Source organism: Cornus florida, unplaced genomic scaffold (genome assembly GCF_030987335.1).
Source record: "Cornus florida cultivar Cherokee Brave unplaced genomic scaffold, ASM3098733v1 CherokeeBrave_3.0.0_Hap2_Chr05, whole genome shotgun sequence".
In the NCBI taxonomy this organism is placed as follows: Eukaryota; Viridiplantae; Streptophyta; class Magnoliopsida; order Cornales; family Cornaceae; genus Cornus; species Cornus florida.
The window spans coordinates 18,917,097-18,930,315 of NW_026775575.1; positions in this window are offsets into that span (position 1 = coordinate 18,917,097).

Sequence of the window (13,219 nt, forward strand, 5' to 3'; positions counted from 1 at the left end):
TGCCATGGAGCTGAAGGTGGAGTCTTGCTCTTCGACTATTGGAGCTTTTACCACCACCAGGATGAGCTAAATCCCCTTCTAGGGGATTGAGGTAGCCTCGATTATGTAATCATATAGTTTTGTAATTTAATTTGGGAAAAACTTTTGTATGTGATGAGTTTCATGAATAAAGATGTTGATGTATTATTCAATTTGTGTTTTTACATGGAATTGATTTACAATCTGGGCAAAATAATTATACATATAGGTATATGCACCATGTAACTCTTGTTTTAGAAGCATGATTATACACTTATACTCTTAATATTTTCATATGTGACAATGAAGATTGATATTCATGAAATGAGATTATAGGCATGTTATATATGAATTTAGATAGATTATGCCAAGGGAAGATGGACCATGCTACACCCCTAGATTAAAGTAGTTAGGTAGATGGTCCATGCCAATCAAAGATAGTCTATGCTAGAGAATTAATTTCACCGGCTAAACTTGTAATGTTAAGACCTTGGTAGGACATACCTAAGGAAGATAGCTCATACCACACCCTAGTTTAGGTGGATGAGGCATGCAAACCGCAGATGGGTTATGCTTTGTCTTAAATTACATGATTTTCTAGAAAATTGTTATGGTTGTTTTTATACTTTTACACTTTTAACATCACACGTAATTGTATCCCCAAGTTATTTACAAGTATGCATTATTATGAGGTCTTAGTGAACTCAATTCCCTAGCCTCCCTTTAATTGTTTTTTAAATTCATTTTAGTTTATTTTAATTTTTATGCAAATGAAAAACAACCAAATCAACCATCTTTTGTGACATTAACAAGCACGAAATTAATCTTTGAAACTTGATTGTCATAAGCTTCGCAATCTTCGTGGATCGATACCCCTACTTGGCCACTTTCTTGTGAATTTGTGCTATAACTAGTGCGGTTTTATAATTGATATGCCTATGAGTGACACATCAATTTTTGGTGCCATTGCTGGGGATTGAAATCGGCTTTGTGATAAAAAAAATTCAAAAATTAAATTCAGTTTGTTCGTAAATATTTATTTGTAGATATTTTTATGTTTTTCATTTGTTTGCCAAGTGTTTTGAGTGTAGATTGATGTGAAAGGGTTGCTATGGAGTCATTTTTTAAGTGCTGAAAACTTTCAAAAAGATTCTGGAAAATTCGTGGATTTGCATCCCTTTGTAAGTGATTCAAAGTTGATATTTGTTGCACTTAATTATTTGGTATTTTTGGCTTCATATGGATGCATGTTAGTTGCTGTTAGGTCGTAGATCATTGACATTGCCTATTATTGAAGAACAAGTTGACATAGTTTCATTAGAAAGGACTCTTAGACAACAGAAAAGGAACCTTAGGGATTCAGGAAATTTAAGAGAATTTGAAGTTGAAATTGATAACATGGCTGAAAATGCGAAAAATGTTAGAGAAAATATTAGGGTTGAAATTCTAGAGTCAATAATGATGAAATTGCTAATGAAAATATAGCACCCATGACTTTTAGAGATCATTTTATACCATCAACATATACATCTCCATCTTGCATCGTCATGCCCAATGTTGATGTCCATCACTATGAAATCAAATCTAGCACAATTCAAATGCTTCCATCCTATCATGGATTTGATAATGAGGACCCCTATAGGCATTTTGATGAATTCTTAGAAATTTGCTCTACCATCAAGATGAGGGATTTCCCTCAAAATGCTCTTCATATGCATCTTCTCCAGTTCTTTAAGCTTAGGAACGCCTTTGATGGATTATGGCTTAGTTTTTGCCTTCATGTGCATATACCATATATATTGAGAAATTTGATAATCCATAGCTTAGGAAACATGTTTTAATCTAAACATTAGTTTAGGTAGAGGAGGCATGCCAACTTTTGATGGGTTATACTTAATTCCTAATTATATGAAATTCTTGAAGAGAATGTGGTAATCATACATTGCTATATATTATGGTTGTATACATAGCTAGTTCCCCAAGTATATTGTAATTGAGCATGTTTATGAGGTTTGTGGTGGATTCAAGTCCCTAGCTTTCTCTTTCTAAGTTTAATTCCATTTAAATTCATTTATTTTCTGTTTTTGTTAAATTTTAATTTATAGCTTAAAGTGACAACTCAATCAAACTATCATCTCTTTTATCAAACTAAAAAGTGATTTTACAACTTTGGTTGCTATAAACTAGCAATCCTTGTGGTTCGACAAGCCCTTATAATAGCCCTTTTCTACATTGATATATGTGCTACTGCAAGTGGTAATTTTAAGTGGTAACAAATTATTGCCATCAACTTTTGGCACCGTTGCCGGGGATTGCATATGGTTTTGTAATCAAAGTTTAAAAATTGCTTTATGTTTGATTGTATATATATTTTATTTTATTTTGGTGTGTTTTATTTTTATTTTTATTTTTGTGTGTTTTTGTGTTACTAGGAACTAAAGATTTTCCAGGTGATCTGATTGAAAAATTTGAAGTCTTAAGGACTTTAGGTAAGTTTTTGAAGTTTCTAGTTTATTTGTTGTTTGGCCCTGGTTAAGGTTATTGTAATTATCTGTTTTGTTCAGAACATAGGTCCTTGTCGTGGCCATTTCAATCTGTTTTTCATTATTGTTGAATTGAGGAGAAAGGGCTCAATGTATGTGGATGTATTGGTGAAGGATTGTTGTGTTTATAGTTGATGGTAAGTTGTAGGTCATCGTCTCTACCACATCTTGAGGAACCAATTGATATTACTTTACTCGAAAGGACTCTTAGGTAACAAAGAAGGATAATTAGGGGTCCCAAAACTAGAAGAGAACTTGAAATCAAAGTAGACAGTATGACTAATGAACAAGCTGATCTTGAAAATCCTAGAGTTGAAAATCTAGAGCTGAAAATGAAAATATAGGCCCAATGACTCTTAGGGATCACTTTGTACCCTCCATATATACATCTCCATTATGCATTGTCATACCCAATGTTGAGGCTCATCATTATGAGATCAAATCTACCACAATCCAAATGCTTCCAATTTATCATGGGTTTGATAATGAAGACCCTTATAAACATCTTGATGAGTTCTTAGAAATCTGCTTCACCATCAAAATGAGGGACTTCCCCCAAGATGCACTTCATATGTTTCTCTTCCCATTCTCTTTGAAAGATAGCCCAAAGTATTGGTTGAACTCTCTTGTTGCAAATTCCATCACTTCGTGGGTCCAATTGCAACAAGAATTCCTTAAAAAATACTATCCTGTGAGTAAAACCAACCAAATGCGTCGATCCATTCTTAGTTTTTTCCCAAATTTATGAGACGTGGGAACGACTTCAAGATTTTCTAAGGAAGTGTCCGCACCACCAAATTCTAAAGTGGCAATTAGTGCAAGCCTTCTATAATGGTTTAACAGAACCACATAGACAATTAATTGATTTTTCGTGTGGGGGCATGTTCATATCCAAAAATTCAGATGATGCATGGCCTCTACTTGAGAATATAAGCAAAAATTCTATGCAATATAGTTCTCGTAGAGCTTCTTCTTCTAATGTTGGGAAACCCTCAAATCCGTGCTAACCATGGACTCTTAGGGAAGAATCCTCTCAAGTGGATGATATGGCCCACAAAGTTTTTCAGCTTGTGGCACCACATCTCTCATCTTCTCAGAATTCTTCATCCAGTGCTATATGTGCACATTGCACAAACACTTTTCATAATGCAGAAAATTGCCCCACACCGGAGTAATTTTCTGGAGGTATGCCAGAGCAGGCCAATGCTATGTTCTCTCGCCCTGGAAATAATCCTTATTCTAATACATACAATCCGGGTTGGAGAGATCATCCAAATTTCTCATGGAGGTAACAAGCCCCACAAAATTCATTATTTTAAGGTCATGGGCAATCAACTCAGTCTAATTCTCAGCCCATGAACCGGCCATTTCAAGTTTTTTCAAGCTACTATCCTCCTTCCTATAATGCGAGCTCTTCTAATCAAAATCCTGCTTTACCTCACTCGTCCCAATTAAATGAGATATTAAACTCCAATAAGCAGTTAATGGCTGGCATTAGTGGTATGCAATAAACTGTACAATTGGTTAATACTCATTCCCAATCAATAGCCAACATTAAAACCTAACTGGGACAATTGGCTACTTTTGTGAATCGGCTTCACAAGAGGGACATGGGAAAACTTCCAGTTAAACTTGTGGTGAACCCAAAAGGGAAATATATGATTAATGAAATCACTCCTCCGAGTGGATCAAATCTTGAGCAAGTCCAAGTAATCACCACACTTCGGAGTGGAAGAATTGTTGACAATAAGGTTGACGAAAAAACTGAAACTCTTGCTCCCAAGAATTCAAGTTTTTCACCAAAAAAACTGAAAGTTAGTCCAGAAATTCCAAATCTGCCAATCTCAAATGTTGAGACATCTTATAAGCCCAAGGTTCCTTTTCCTCAATGCTTTAAAAAGTCCATACACTTCGGGAAAAAGGGCAATAAAATTCAGGAAATGTTTGAAGTCTTTAAGCAAGTAAAGATCAACATTCATCTCCTTAATGCCATTAAGCGAATTCCACCTCATGCTAAATTTCTCAAAGATTTGTGTACTCAAAAACGCATTTCTAAGAGTAATACTCCTAAGAAGGTGAGGTTAACTGAGCAAGCAAGTGCTATCATTCAGCATAATACACCTCTGAAGTTTAAGAATCCGGGTGCACCGACAATCTCATGTGTCATTGGAGACAATGAGATAGAAAATGCCCTCTTTAACTTAGGATCAAGTGTAAATCTGATTCCTTACTCAGTATACTTGCAACTTGGTTTAGGAGAACTCAAACCCACCACGGTTGTTTTGTAACTTATAGATAGATCCGTTAAACAACCTCGTGGTACCATTGATGATGTACTCATCAAGGTGGACAAGTTCTACTTTCTAGTAGACTTCTTGGTTCTAGATACTGAACCAGTTCACGATCCCAAAAGATATATTCTTGTGATCCTTGGTCGGCTTCTCTTAGCCACGGCTAATGCTTTAATCAATTGCCGAACCGGGGTGATGGATATTTCTATTGGAAATATGAAGGTACAACTCAATATTTTCAATGCTTCTCAACATCCTCCGGATGAAGATGGATGTTTCTTTCTTGACATCATAGACGAAGTAGTCGAAGAATCTCTCCCATTTATTCTAAGTCATGATCCTCTTGAAACTACCTGCGTTCATATAGACGTCTGTATGGTTGACTATGTTTGACTTTTCTCTATTCTCTTTTTGACATTGGAGTCTTCCATTCTGGCGTCAGCCGTTTATGTCTGTCACTGTTTCTCATTTTTTGGCAAGGAATCGTGATATGCATCGATCCTATCTCAGTGTTGCAACCCTACCACGTCTCAATTTTAATAGGGAAATCAAAAGTTGCTCTATAGGCAATGATCTGGTTTTTAGGGTCGATCATCAAAGCATCAAGGAGTGTGAATCTCTGTTGCGATCATGTCTAGTAGGTCACTTCGATAGAGATGTAGGGTGTATCGAAGGGATTGAGGCGTAGGCATAAAAAAATTGGAAGGTTTCATGTAAGGTGAAAGTTTCTCCTTTACCCGATGATCTGTTCTTGTTTAGGTTTCCATAAGAAACTGAGGCCTTAAGGGTCTTGGATGATGGGAGAAAGAGATGGGGCGACGCTTTATTATTTATCGACATTTGGTACTTCACCGTTGGCTGTTTTGCTGTAAAAGAACGAGTAATACGAAGGGTGATATTATTTGATTTGCCCCTCCATCTGTGGTGAACAAGTTATTTGAAGCAATTGGGAACTTATGTGGTGGATTTCGAGGTGTTGAGGCAGACATCTCGGCATGTGGATAGAGAATTCTCCTTTATGTTTCCGTCGAAAAAGTGATGCCGGAGTACGTTTTTGTTGAGGATTAATGAGTAGCTTTCAGGGTCAACTTAATAGAGGAAATCACGCCTTGTATCCTTCTGAAATCCTACTATAGCATTGGGGAGAGTTCACATATCCTGGCTGCTGCAACTGAAGGTAGTCGCCGGAATGCACGAATCCACTAAGACATCGAAGGAAAGAAGCGACTGCCTATTCACGCACCAGAAGTGCGTAGAGGGGCCAGAGTCAATCAAGCACTTAGTCACTGCCTTACATTCCCTCATAATATTCGCACTAACGGATACCAACCACATGGCAGAGATCATGGTTTTAAGGGAGATATTTATACAGCGGATTCTGATGGGCCTAAGCGCGGATTTGAAACGGGTCACAGGCCTAATTTGACAAATGGGCTGCTTGTTCATCAAGGCCCATAGGAGATGAAGAGGGCTGCTCATCGGGGGCCTATTTCTTTTAAGAACAAGCCTAGTCCACAGCCCATTGCCAATTCACGATATGGATCACATGTGAGCAACCTGAAGAGAAAGGTTTTGAGGGGGCCCAATAATAAAATTTTAGTTTCTTTTATCAACTCCAGGCCCGGCCCACCTATTTCTATAGGAGTTAGCCATTTACAAAGGTGTCGTTTTGATGATACCTCTGCAGTCTTCTGGAATTCACCGGAGAAGAAGAGGTAGATGAACTTATCTGCTGCCGCGACTGGTGGAGGTCTTGTTAAGAAGGGTTCTCGTCATTCTCAATATTGTGCAGGCATCTCATCTTCATCCTTCTTTGATACTTTACAGCTGAAGGGAAGAATTGTTAGGTCTTCGTCTCAGGACTTTAATAGAAACCATCATGGAGTTAGATGGTCTCGAAAAGAGAAGCAGAAGTGGATTTCTACTAATGTTCCAGGTACGCCATCAGTTTCACATCCTCAGAGTTTTAATGTTCTATCCTCTTCTTCTACCCCTTCTTGTGTGTTGAGGAGTGCCGGTGTTGTGCCGGAATTGGAGAAGAGGTACGGGTTGACTGTTACGAACAATGGAATTGACTCTTTGCATGGGCTGAATATAGAAGGACAGGAAGATAGTGAGTCTAGCATCTCTAGACAAATGAAAATTACAGATTGTGCAATCAAGAAATTATTTAAAGGGGTTACAGTCTGTGTGGGTATAGACTTGCATTTTCAGTTGTCCAATAAAGAGGCTGTAGCTTTACTCAAAGAACTTCGATTAAGTGTAGCATTGAAAGGTCTTAACTGCTTACCTTATGCAGGGGCTGACAAGAATGATTCTGGTAGCTTTGCTGGGTTGGGCGATTTTATTATAGAATCAGATTCTATTTATGAGAATGACAGGGAGTTGGAAGAGGAGGTGTTTGATGATTTGGGTTCTATTCAACAGGTTTGCTCCAATGAGCTTACACTTTGGTTGGAGAGTGGTTCTGAAATCCTATAGGAGGAACCACTGGCTATGGTATGACCTGACAAACAGGTTGCTGACATGGGGAAAGATTGGGTAGTTGACAATATTGGAGTCACTAGTGAGCGTTTAGGAGTCTCTTCAGAAGGTAATGATGATCAGACATTATCTATCCTTCAATCAATTGTAGAAGGGAGAGAGGTTGCAATGACCAATACAGTTATGAACACGAGGCCTTTATTGTCTTAGAAAGGAGTACAGGAGGTAAAGAATCTCATTTCTGAAGTCTGTTACGAAGGGAAAAGAGGAGTGGTGAAGATAATTATATCTGGTTTATAATGAAGCTACGAATCATTACATGGAATATTCATGGTCTCAATGATCAGAACAAGAGAATGGTGGTGAAGGTAGCTTTAAGAAAGTGGGGTGCCCAGCTTATTTGTTTACAAGAAACCAAGTTGGCATCCATTTCTGACAGGGTGGTTAAGAGTTTGTTTAGAGGAAGGTTTGTGGAATGGAAGGCCTTGAATGCTATAGGTTCTTCGGGTGGGATCTTAGTTATGTGGGATAGTAGATGTTTATTGGTCGTGTCGCCGGACCAAAGCTTAAAAATGTGCTAAGAATGTAAATGTGCAATGTGGCCAAGTTTTAAATTTATAAAAGTCACTAGTACCTTTAACTACTAAATATAGCTAGGGTGAGTAGGGATTGTCCCAAGGGATTGTGGGCGTGTTTGTAATGGAAACAATATATAAGGTTAGTAGGTCGAGTGATCAAAATGAGGTTTGTTTGGTTGATTAAACTATAATGCAATTGAAATTAAAGTAAGCAGAATACAATAACTTTAGAAGATAGGGAAAAAGATATAGAGGAGAGGACTTGAGGTACTAGAGCTCACCACTAAGCTTGACTTCACTAGACACTAGCAATTGTATATCAATGGGGAAATTGAATTGTAACTTTTGTGTGTGTGTGACATTAATTGAAACTAGGCATGGATGGCAAATAAGTATAAATTGTCTAGCCAATTCAAATGGAAAGCACAACCTATCAATTGAGACCAAAATCCATTCAATGAAACCACAATTTATGCACACACAACTATCTAGAGGTATACACCCTTTGCATTTGTAAGTATGGAACACCAAGGAACAAGAATAGATTGTCCACCTATCTATGAATCTAAAGCAACTACACTACATCTACACTAAAGTCATGGAAATTAAACTAAGCAAGCTAAATGTGTGGCACAATCCATCAAGAAACAAGTGTGAATCATCGAATAAATTACAAGAGTGTTCAATTAAGCACTATGTTTTGATCATCACTAGATTAACTTCATCCATACACATAGACATGCATAAATTCCATTAAATCTAGAGAAAAACACATGAATTATCCATTCTAGCATACATAGACATATGATTAGAAATAGATAATCAATTGAAAGCATCAATCCATACACATCAAGTAGAAACCACAAGATATATATATAAATCTAAGATCAAAACATTTATTACAAGTAAATCCCTAAAATATACAAAACACTAAGTTTAGGAAGCAAACTTAGGGACTACTCTAGCCTCGAGTAGATGTTTAGCCACTCATTGAAGTAGTCATCCAACCCTCAAGGGCTATCTCCATGGTAGGAATGACCTCCTTCTTGATGGAAACCCTAGAAGAATGGAAGAACTCCCAAAATGTGTAAAACTTTCTAGTATCTACCTTCTCTCCAAGATATGTGATATGAGATGTGTAAGTTATGATCCTCTTCCTTGCTTAAAATGGCTTCAAATCCTTATATAGGTAGCTCAAGTGTCACACCCAATGGTCTGGACTTGTGCATTAGGGCCCTTGCAATGATTGCACCATGAGTCATCTTTTAATGAGCTGGACTCTGTTTTAAGTCAGACTTGAGGAGGTTCGATCGATCGAACTGTAGTGAAATCGATCGAACTTAGGTGAGATCTATCGAATGCTGCAGAGATCGATCATTCTTGGCGGTGCCTTTTTGAATAAAGACAAATCTCTGAGATATTTTGGGAAAAAGACAAAAGTGGTAGGTAGGGTGGTAGGTGAGGATAAGATCAAACAATTTCAATCGATCTAAGAAAAGTTGGATCGATCGAAGATGGTGGAATCTTTTGGATAAGGACAAAGGCTTGGATCCATCTTGAAATGTCTAGATCAATCACCTCCAGATCGATCGAAGAATTGTTGAGATCGATCGAACTTGCTGTTTTTCCACACTTTGCTTTCACTTTACTTCATTCTTCCATTCAGCTTGAGATTACTTCTTTTATGTTCTAATTTGGCTGAATTAGCTTATTTTGTGGATAAGTGCCTGAAAAGGGCAATAACATGAAATTAGTCTAAAACGAAAAAGTAAGATAGATAAAGGTCCTAGAACACTCAAGCTTAAGAGGTTTAAATGCGCACTTTTTGACGCTCATCACACCCCCAAACTTAAATATTGCTAGTCCATAGTAATGAATTACAAAGTAAAGGAATGAAATGAACAACTAAACAACTATAAACTAGAAAGCAATAAATGGATAACGCCACTTTTGTAGGGAATACGATTGCATTTAGCACATGCAACAAGCCTTTTAAACCCCTAGGTTACCCCTAATAGACGAGTGAAGTCTCGTGAGGGTTTTCAAAAATGATACCCACAAACATTGAGCTCATTCTCACAAAAGAGGCACCAATATTGCAAACAAACATTGGGAGAAAACTACCTCAAGTATGCAATTTTTCAACAATTTCCAAGCAATCTCTCAAAATTTCAGCATCAAACAAGCAAGTATGGTCCTCCACACATCAAGAAAATGATCATGCAAATCAAAACAACTCTAAAATCCTTTTTGAGTGGACCGGCATCAAGTATATTGCTATCTAAGCCAACTAAAGAAATGATCACATCCTTACCCTCAAACTAGCACACAAATCTAGTATCGATCATCAAAACAAAGAGTGGGCTTTTTATTAAAGCTTTACTGATCTAGGTGCGCTTATTCTTTTCACTCGATTTTTTTTTTTTAGAAACCTAGAGATCAAAGATGGAAGCATAGTGCAATGTGTTGATCTATTAAGCTTTCTAGTAATCCATGAGGTCGAGCATTAGGTCAATGACTCCCAAACCAGACGGCTTTAGGGCACTAGGTGTTCAAACACCCCTAAGGACTTACAATCTCAAATCAACTAGGCTACAAATCAAAACAACCTCCATTTAATTATTTTTCACTTCTTACCTTTTGGGAGAAGTCCTCACTTTTTTATTACTTTTGCAACCTTTTTTTTTATTATTTATTATTTATTATTATTATTATTTTTTTAAGTAGCATTCAATTATTAACCTAGAGTTTGGGCCCTCCACCTTTCGGCGTGAGAAATTCAATGCTTGATGAGGCTAGAATCCCGACTACTTAATGAAAATGGATTGTTATCCACTTTTGTCAAAATGAAAGCTTTCAATGCACTACTAGCCCAATTGGGATATAACCAATTCAATAATTAACAAAACATGTAACCCACAAATGAATGCTAGTGTGCGCCTGTGCTAGTGTAGAATCCTAGAGTGAATCTTAAAACAATCACGAAGTCAGGATGATGTGAACCATAAATGCAAGCAAGATATCAATCTTTCAAAAAATTTACCCCTAAATGGCATCCACAAGGCATACAAGGAGTATTGGACTCTCAAGTCAAACAATTTTTAAATTTTAAGCAATTTAGTCCTCAAAAGATCAAAATCACAGCTAGTCATGGATCTTAAATCTCAATCATGCATTTAAAGTTCAACTTTAAATAGAATGCAACAAGACACCTTACCTCCAAATTTAAACCGCACATTGTCCTCAATGTGCAATGAGAACAGTGGAAAAGATGGAAAGAATATATCGTGGTGGAAAAGACATTAAGCTCGGCAATGATCCAATTCGAAAGACGTCTCTCCCAAACTTGAAATCAACAACCTATTTGAATAACCACACTAGTAAACTCACATCAAATATCAAATGGGATAAGATTAATCAAATTATGCATTCTAAGGCAATATAGTATAAGATAGTAGAGATAAGAGAGTAACAAATATAGTATACTCTAAGGCAATCAATTTTTTTTTTTTTTAGAAGGATATACAATGAAATAAATATGCAAGAAAAATATGGACAACGATTGCTAAGTTTAACGTCTCTAGCTAGACGGAATACTGCTTTGAAAGATCAAATTTTTATTTTTTATTATATATATATATATATATATATATATATTTTTATAAACAATCATGAAGCATCAGATCGATCGAACTTAGATTAATCAAATCTCGATCGATCGAACAGGTGAAATCCTACAGACAAGTTCAATCGATACACAGAGAGGTGAAATATGCAGGGATCCAAAAATTTTCTAAGTATAGATATTAGATCGATTGAAGGGAAAGTTTGATCGAACTTGGAAAACTCATATCGATCGTAAGTAAAGTTCGCTCGATACACAGAGAGCTGAAATATGTAAGGAATTTTCGCTCGATGGAACAGAGAGATGATTGGATGTAGGGATGAAGGTTCGATCGATCGAACGTAGGTGAGATCAATCGAACATGCACAAAAATAAGCAAGAATTTGAACTTCTCATTGAAACATTGGATACATCACTATATCTCTTCATAGATTGGATCTACCAAAAGGGCAACTTCCATATGCCTTTGAAAAACTTGTCCCTCAATGTAGGGTTTTAACCTTTGCCCATTCACCTTGAATGTGTTGCCATTCTTTAAACTTTGAATTTCAACCGCCCCATGCGGCGTAACAGAGATGATCTCATACGGACTTTCCCATTTGGTAACATCAATGTACAGTAAACCTTCAATTCCAGTAGCCATTTCTACTATTCAGGACCATTTTGGTCGACCGATGGCCTATTTCGGTCGACCGATAGTTCATTTCGGTCTACCGAACCAACCTCACTTTAAAAATGGGATTTCAGCAGAGTTTCAGTCCAGTTCGATCGATCAAAACTCTATTTCGGTTGACCGAAATAGCTTGTTTCCATGCAACTCCATTTCGATCGACTAAAATAGCTTGTTTGCATGCAGCTCCTCTGTTGTGTTTCAGCACTGAAGTTCCAACTTCAAAAGGTCATAACTCCTTCATTCCTAATCCAAATGGGGTGATCCTTGAGCCTACTCAAGGATTTTGAGTCATCTTTTCAATGGTACCCATGCCATTCTCAGATTCTAATCATAGTAAGAGTTATTCATGTTTTATTGAGATAGTGTCAGTTTTTGTTTAAACCGGGAAGGGGCATTTTGTGGGATTCTTGTCCAAAGTTCTTAGAACCTCTTGGAATGTTGTGAAATGATTAGATTAGGTTGTATTCACCTTGTTTAACTTATTTAGAGTCAATTTTCTCCTTTCAATTATGAATTGACCATTTTGCCCTTCATTAACGAATTTTGCCCGTTTTAACTCTAGTTTCCTCTTTCGCTCTCCTTAAGTTCCGTGACATCTTGGAATGTCACATTGGTGCCTTAGAGATGATTTATATCTCAAAGGCTATGGTTTTATCTTTTGCTTCCGCATTTCGAATCTGTTATTGGGTTAACTTTCGGGTTATCACTAACGCACTGGGTTGAAAAACACGGGTCACGACACCCAAACTTGATGGTCTCCTTTTTGAGGCTATTTTTGAGCTGGATAGAGATAGGATTGAGAATCCTTTTACTGAAGAAGAACTTCGAAAGGCTTTATCAAGTTGTAATGGGGAAAAAGCTCCGGGGCCTGATGGCTTTACCATGCAATTTTTGATGAAAAGTTAGGCGGTAGGAAGAAATGAGGTAATGGGTTCTTTTTAGGAGTTTCATTCTTATGGCGTCTTTGAGAAGTTGCTTAATGCTTCATTCATTGCCCTTATCCCTAA